This window comes from Delphinus delphis, chromosome 11 (assembly GCF_949987515.2).
Source record: "Delphinus delphis chromosome 11, mDelDel1.2, whole genome shotgun sequence".
Classification (NCBI taxonomy): Eukaryota; Metazoa; Chordata; class Mammalia; order Artiodactyla; family Delphinidae; genus Delphinus; species Delphinus delphis.
This window is the reverse complement of record NC_082693.1, coordinates 86243175-86250595: the sequence shown is the minus strand read 5'-3', so window position 1 is coordinate 86250595 and position 7421 is coordinate 86243175.

The following is a 7421-nucleotide window of genomic DNA, read 5'->3' as shown; positions in this document are numbered from 1 at the left end:
GATGGGGGCTTGCGAGAGGTCAGAGCATTCTAGATGTTGGGGGTTTGGTGAGACCCTACTGCATTCTCCTCCCTTTTAGTTGTGAACCGACTGAGAAATGAACACAGGAATCAGGTGGAGGTGAGAGGATCAGTGTTGTAACTGCTAAAGGTGGACTAGAGATCTCAGCTTGGCTTTGAGGATGACGTGGTTTTCCTGCTCCTTCCTATAAAGCTGGCATATATTTAGGGTTCAACAGGTTATTATTTATGATTCCACCTTGATGTTAACTACTGGATTTCTTGGGCTATAACTGAATTTTGAATCTACTGGAAATAAAAATTCTGAGAACATTTCTTGCTTGCCCCCCTACCCCCCTTTTGTCTTTCCCTGCCTCCCTCCATGGAACCTGAATATGCCTGGCATTTGCTTTCCCAGCCTGCTTTGCAGCTAAATGTAACTATATGACAAAGTTCTGGTGGAGGGGGTGGGCTGGGAAGTATTTGCATCTCTCATAAAAGGAGAGACAGACATATGAAGGGGCTCACACCACCCCAACGCTTCTTACTTTGAAAGCCATAGTATGAGAATGTGATGTCTGGAACTATGGCACCCATCTGTGACCATGAGGTAATAACCCAAGGAAATTAAAAAAAAAAAAAACAACCAATAAACTAAGAATGGAAGAGAAGAAGAATTGAAAGAGCCTGTGTCCTTGATGTCTTTGTTGAACTGCTGAGCCAGCTCTGGAACAATGTACCTCCAGTCTTCTTGTCATGCAAGATAATAACATGTCTTCATTGTTTGTCACTTTTACTTCATTGTTTTGTTCCTTGTTGTTAAAAGCATTCTTATATAAATCCTCTCATTACAGGAGGAAGGTGCATTTTCACTAAGGCTGTTCAAAACAATGTGCCACATACTAAAAGGTTCTTCCCAAAAAAGGTCCAGCAAGTGTACTCCCCCTTTATGGTGACTGCTCTGAAATGGACACCATTCATTTCGGATTTATGTGTTTTAATGAATTAAAAAAAATCAGTCTCATTTCTTTATAGTTACACACTTGGGCTTTAGCTCAGCTTATTTCAATATTTACTTAGCACCAATTGTTTCAAACATAGTAATAGCACTAGTGACACACAGTGAAAAAGAGACCCAGACCCTGCCCAGTCCAGGGGGGGAGGATAAACAGATAAACAGATAGTTTCAAAAAATGGACATTTCAATGATGATATGGAAGTACAAAGGAGGGGAAACAGCCACATGGTTGGGGGAGATGATGGGGGTAGCAAATCAAACCAGGAAAGAGAATATTTATTGAACACCTACTATGGGGTGTACAGAGTATATGAATGCGTGGCTTTTATCTTGAAGTCCTGGTTCTGGAATCCAGATCATCTCATGAGAACTGCCTTCCTGCCTCATCTTTTCAACATCAGCAGATTAAGGTAGATTAATTTATACCTCCATAAATGACAGAGAGATGGGTGGGGGAAGCACAGCCAGCATGGACACTAATCAACATACCTAGGATCAACATATTAGGGTTTGCTTATTTGCATAGAGCCAATCAGAGCAAAAGTGTGAGCAGCAGCACTCCAGTGAAACCAATCACAGAAAAGGAGCCCGGGAACCATGAGCTTTCAAAGCTGGACGGCATTTGTTGACACGATGGGGGCTGTGTGGTGCCCCTCTGCATGCCCCTTCCCCACTGCCCTAAGGAACCCTTGGGAGACTTTCGTCAGAGGCTCTGAATCATGCTCTCATGAGAACTCTTGTACTGGATCCAACCCACACTGATGGCTGAGACAATTGCTGAGGTGAGAGGGAGAACGTCCATTCTTACAGGTGACTGATTCCTACAGGTACCTTACTGGACATTAAGGCACCGATAAGGCCTTTTATCCCAAAGGAATACATGTGTTTGCATTAAGGTGAAGGTTTAGTCTAGACAGTTTAGATAATTTTATATTGCAAGATCTTTCAATGTTAAGTAATCTTGTGTGTGTGTGTGTGTGGGTGTAATCTGAAAGGCGTCCTCTGATGGGTTTCTACTTATAGAGCCAGTGCAATGAACAAAGCCCAGCTCACTGTAGCCTTAAACCCCTGTAGCTCTGACCAGGTGCTTGTAAACAGGGACTATGCCAGATACTTCTAAAATAATGAGGATGGAGCTTGTGGGGTCCACTGTCTCTGCAACTCTGTTGTTTATAGGTTTCACTCAAGAGGCCCGAGCCATAATCAAGGTTGGACTTTACAAATCCAGGAAAACATCCTTAGAGGACAAGATCACCCCTGGCCAACATTGCCATATGGGACTTGTTTGCAAAAGGGAAGTTCTCCTTCACCTGCACTGACACTTCTTGAGCTCATCTGGCTATGCTTGAAACTCTGTAATTAGAGTTTCATCCCTTTGGCTAAAGTCAACCAGGCAATCTGTGCCTTGTTAAGTACATTGCTTGGAGAGTGAACCATTACATTTACTAGTCACAAAAGTGATGTTCTCATATTCCTTCCTCTCACTGGATGCCCTGAGCAGCCCAGTAAGATAAGTTTGATGATTATACCTGTTTAATTGATGAGGAAACAGAAGCTCAAGCAGAAGCCAAAATCTAAACCCTTGCCTTGAATTCCACATTTCTATGGATGACGTGGGCTCTCGGGTCTCACATTGCTCACGTAAAACTTGGACACGATAATGCAATAACACAACTCTCCTGGACGTCATCAGGAGGACCAAATGAAGCGTGCTGCTCTTTCGCTTGTTAGTTCCTTCATTCCCATTTAGCAGGTGGGTCTTCATAGTTCTGATCTGAGGGGCAGAGGGCTACCAACATGCATGAGGAGAAATTGCTGTCCCAACAGTAAAAAGTAACAATATCTCCCTTTAATTGAGCCCTTATTATGTGCCAGATGCAAGGCACACTTCAATATAATCCTCCCCAAATTATTTGTTAGGTATTGTTCCCATTTTGTAGATGCAGAAACTGAGGCCCAGAGAAATCAAGCAATTTGCCCAAGGTCACACAGCTAGCAATGGAGGGAGCTGGGTTTTGACTCAGATCCAGAACTTTCATTCTCCATGTACATGGCCTCTCCTACGTTGGACTTCCTCTGCTCTCTATTCCCTTCGACATTGGCTGCGCTTGTTTTAGGTAGATGCAGCTGGCTGCTGTGGCACCACACAGTCAAATGGAGCTCTGACCAGCAGGTAGACCCAGGACCCAAGCAATTTGGTGAGAGCAGGGGGATTCTTAACCACTGAGCTACCAGGGAAGTCCGGAGGTGGCTGTTCTTTTTGAAAGAGCAGGAAGCCAAGCTGAAGCCAGGGAGGGGTTCTTTGTCCTGCCCTTTTTTTCTGGCTCGCTGTATTCTAATCTGGAGGCTGAAAGCTCCGTGCATTCCATTTCCTTATAAAAAGGACATCGAAACCCTGCAACGGACTATGTAGAAAGTATTTCACAAGTGACTTTCACAAACATGCCCCCCACGTTTATTTTTCATTTTGTCAATGTCCCTACGATGGAGTATTGCTGTCTCCCATTTTACAGGTCACACAGTTAGTGGCAGACCTGGTCCTTTGACTCCATCTTCTATTCTCTTTCCATCACATCACTTCTCCCTGAGTTCCTCAAGTTCTTGGAGTCTGTCCTAGGAGCTGGTCAATTTTTCTGCCTGGTAGTATATATTTTAGGCTTTGATGATCATATGGCCTCTGTTGAAACTACTCAATTCCACTCTTATAGCTCAAAAGCAGCCATAGACATACATAAATAAATGGGCATGGCTGTGTTCCAAGAAATCTTTATTTATGGCATTGAAATCTGAATTTCATATAATTTGCAGATATCATAAAGCACTGTTCTTATTTTATTTTTCCAACGACTTAATAATGTGAAAATCAGCCTTAGGTTGTGCAAGACACCAAACAGGTGGCGCAGGTCCCTGCTCTATCTTTATTCATAAAACTGGGGAGCACACATGCCTCTCTCTTAGGCTTGTATGGATTAAATGAGATCGTACAGGGGATGTGCTTTGCACAGGGGACATCATCGCTCTTATAACCCACCTGTAAGAGCATAAACTTCCCTGGGCTTCCATTTCCCCATCTATAAAGAGGGAAGGGTTGGCCACTTGCAGCCCTAGTAGTCTGTGAATTTCTGCCAAATTGCTTCTTAATTTTTAAAAAATTTTTGGCCGCACTGCACAGCATATGGGATCTTAGTTCCCCCACCGGGGATCGAACCTGCTTCCTCTGCAGTGGAAGCGCTGAGTCCTAACCGTTGGACCACAAGGGAAGTCCCTGAAATTGCTTCTTGATAAAGAGCTTTGACTGCCTACCTTCTCCTGTTCCTGAGGACATCCATGCCTCCTGGATCGCCCCTGAATTTCTCCACTCCACTTCCATTTTTGCCAAGGTTTTTTTTTTTTTTTTTTCCTCTGTCCTGGTCATTAGGTATTTTGTGTCTTGGCTTGCCCTGAAGTGAACTAGAGTTCTTCTGCCTGTTTCATAGAGATTTTCGTGGGCAGAGGCTCAGCCACTTGGTGGTGCTGTGGGAAAATGTTTCTTCTCATAAAGCCACCTGGAATTTCTCCCAGAGAAATTCAGGTTTCAAGGGAGGAACACAAGAAATGGTACTTCTGCGGAAAAAAGAGTGTGGTTCACACCTGGGCATGAGTTTTCTGCCTTGGTCCACATCCTGTTAATTTGGGCAGTCAGGGCTCTGAGTTCTGAGGTTTCAGGAATCCCTAGTGGGGTGCTTGCATTGGAGGGGCTATGGGAAGACGGATCTGGGGAGACTCCCAATTCATCCGAATTCCTGGCTGTTTCCCAGATGTCCCCTCTTCTGTCTTGTTGGGGGAGGGAGTCAGTCTCTCTCCTCTCCAAACAAAACATGCAGTTCTCTTTGGAGCCACTCAAATGGCCTTTATCTTTCAGTGAGCTGACTTTTTGTGGTTTTTATAGAACTGCTGTTTGCGAGATGTGATGTTGCTTGGATACTAGCTGTGGTGGAGCCAAAATACCTGAGTTTGAGTCCTGGCTCCCCATTTGTGAGCTGCCAGAGCTTAGATAGGCACTCAATCTCTTAGCACATCAAGTGTATGTGGGGAAAGTAAAAATCTCTAATCCCAAGTAAAATATCATTATGAGAATGAAAAGAAGCCAGTTGTGTGAAGGCATTTTGTAAACTGTCAAGCAAGATACTGATGGGAGGTCTTAGAAACTTCCCGAGAGCAGAGGACTCCATTGATTACTCTTGATCCCCAGTCCTGGCACAAGGAGTGCACCTTACAGATGCTCAAGGAACATTTGCTGCATGAATAAATGAAACCGGTGGATGCAGAGAGCATGAAGGGAAGGGGAGACTGGAAATGTGCCTGTTCAATTAAGGGTTTCAAAGGATGAGGCTGCAGAAGGAGCTGGAACAGCAGACCCTTGAGAGGAATTTGGGGCACCTGCCTCATCTGCTGGGAAGGCAGCTAACGCATCCCTCACCAGCTGGCTGCCTGGGCAGCCTGGCTCCGGTTGGACCCAGCTGTCAGGCCCCGGGCTGTCTAAGGCCTGGGGAACTGCTCTAGAGCAGGAGGACCAAAGAACTTCTGCCATCACAGGCAGACCGGTGACATGCCTGGAATGCCCTCCCTATCGAGCCTGCTTTTAGAGCTTAAGTCCCTGGTGACAGTAAACATAATGGACGTAGGGCCTGACACTGAGCTGCCCTGGGTCTTGGCTGAAGGACCCATATCCCAGGGCTAGAAATACAAACAAAAACAGGACAGGTAAATATAGGCAATTATGTAGGGTATCTAGAGCCCAGGACTATTTTTCCCTGACCTAACTTTTTTTGTTTGTTTGTTTGGGACAGAATTACTTGGGAAACTGTAATTGCTTTACATGGTTGTTATAGCTGATAGAATAAATTTAATAATATTATTAATTAAACCGTAAGATAGCAGCTCCCAGTTTGTCAGTGCTTACCACATGCCTATGTAGGTATTATACTTAAACACTTCATAGGCAGCATCTTATTTAGTCATATAAGGTAAGCATGAACCCCGCAGGGTCACATCGCACAACTCTAAAAGGTAAGTATTACTATAATACCCATTTTACAGACGAGGGAACTGAGGTTTAATCTTTAATTACTTACCGGGGTCATGGAGCTAGCAGATGAAAGAGCTGGAACTCAAATTATTCATCCATCCATTCATTCATTCCACAAATAATTATTGAGCATCTATTATATACTAGGTACTGGGGATTCATGAGCAAGTAATATAGATAAAAATCTCTGTTTTGTCCAGACAGACACAACAAATAAGTAGATTGTGTAATATTATACACTGGTCAATGCAATGGTGAAGAATAAAGGGGGTAAGTAGCACCAGTGGTGGGGTGAGGGAGAAGAGGGTGGGCTGCGATTTTAAACAGGATGATCAGGAAAGACCCCACTGGCAAGGTTACATCTGAGCAACAGCAGAAGATGCTGCTGGGTTGCTGAGTTGTGTGGAAGTGAGTCAGAGAGTATAACTTTAATGCCTTTGAACTTTGCCCCATGGGGCAAATTGAAAACTTGGAGTCCAAGGAAGACTTCTATGGATTTACCTTTCTCTTAAGTTCATTCTTTCTTTCTGGGGGTGTGCCTTTCCAGAGTAAGAAATAAGCAGGTAAACTAGGGAGGAAGTAAAGGTAGTCAAATTCATCCATCCATCCACCCATCCATCCATCCGATGTTTATATGGTACACGTTATCAGGCAGATCTATACTTCTATTAGAACGAAGAATAAGATCGAGCTCTGTACCGCTGGATACAATGGCTATTAGCCACATGTGGCTATTGAGTGCTTGAAATATGGCTGTGTGACTGGGGAACTAAAATTTTAATTTCATGCAATTAACTAAAATTCAAATTATAAAACCTTGGAGTAGTGGAAAATATTTTTCTGTTAAATACAACTTTATTTTTTTGCTAGGGTTACATTTCAGTTTAACCATTGCAAACTTAGCTCTGAATTAAGATTTACTGTAGGTGTAAATTATGCAAAAGAAGAATGTAAAATATCTCATCAATAAGTTTTTATATTGAATACATGTTGATTGCATATTGAAATAATATTTTGAACATACTAGGTTAAATAAAATATATGATTAAAATTAATTTCTCTTGTTTTTCTTTTTAACTCATTTTTAATGTGGCTGCTGGAAAAGTTTAAATGCTATACATGGCTCACATTATATTTCTGTTGGACGGTGCTGTTCTAGACCTGACTACCCTGGAGCTCTCAGGCGACTGGGCAGAGCTGGGCACATCATCGAATAACTGTACTACCATGAGGCAAGCGCTGTAATAGACTCCGGAACTGAGTGTTCTGGAGCGAGAGCCTTCAGTTCTGATTAGCACAGGATCGGAGGCAGAGTGATATCTTAAGCTAGGTGTCC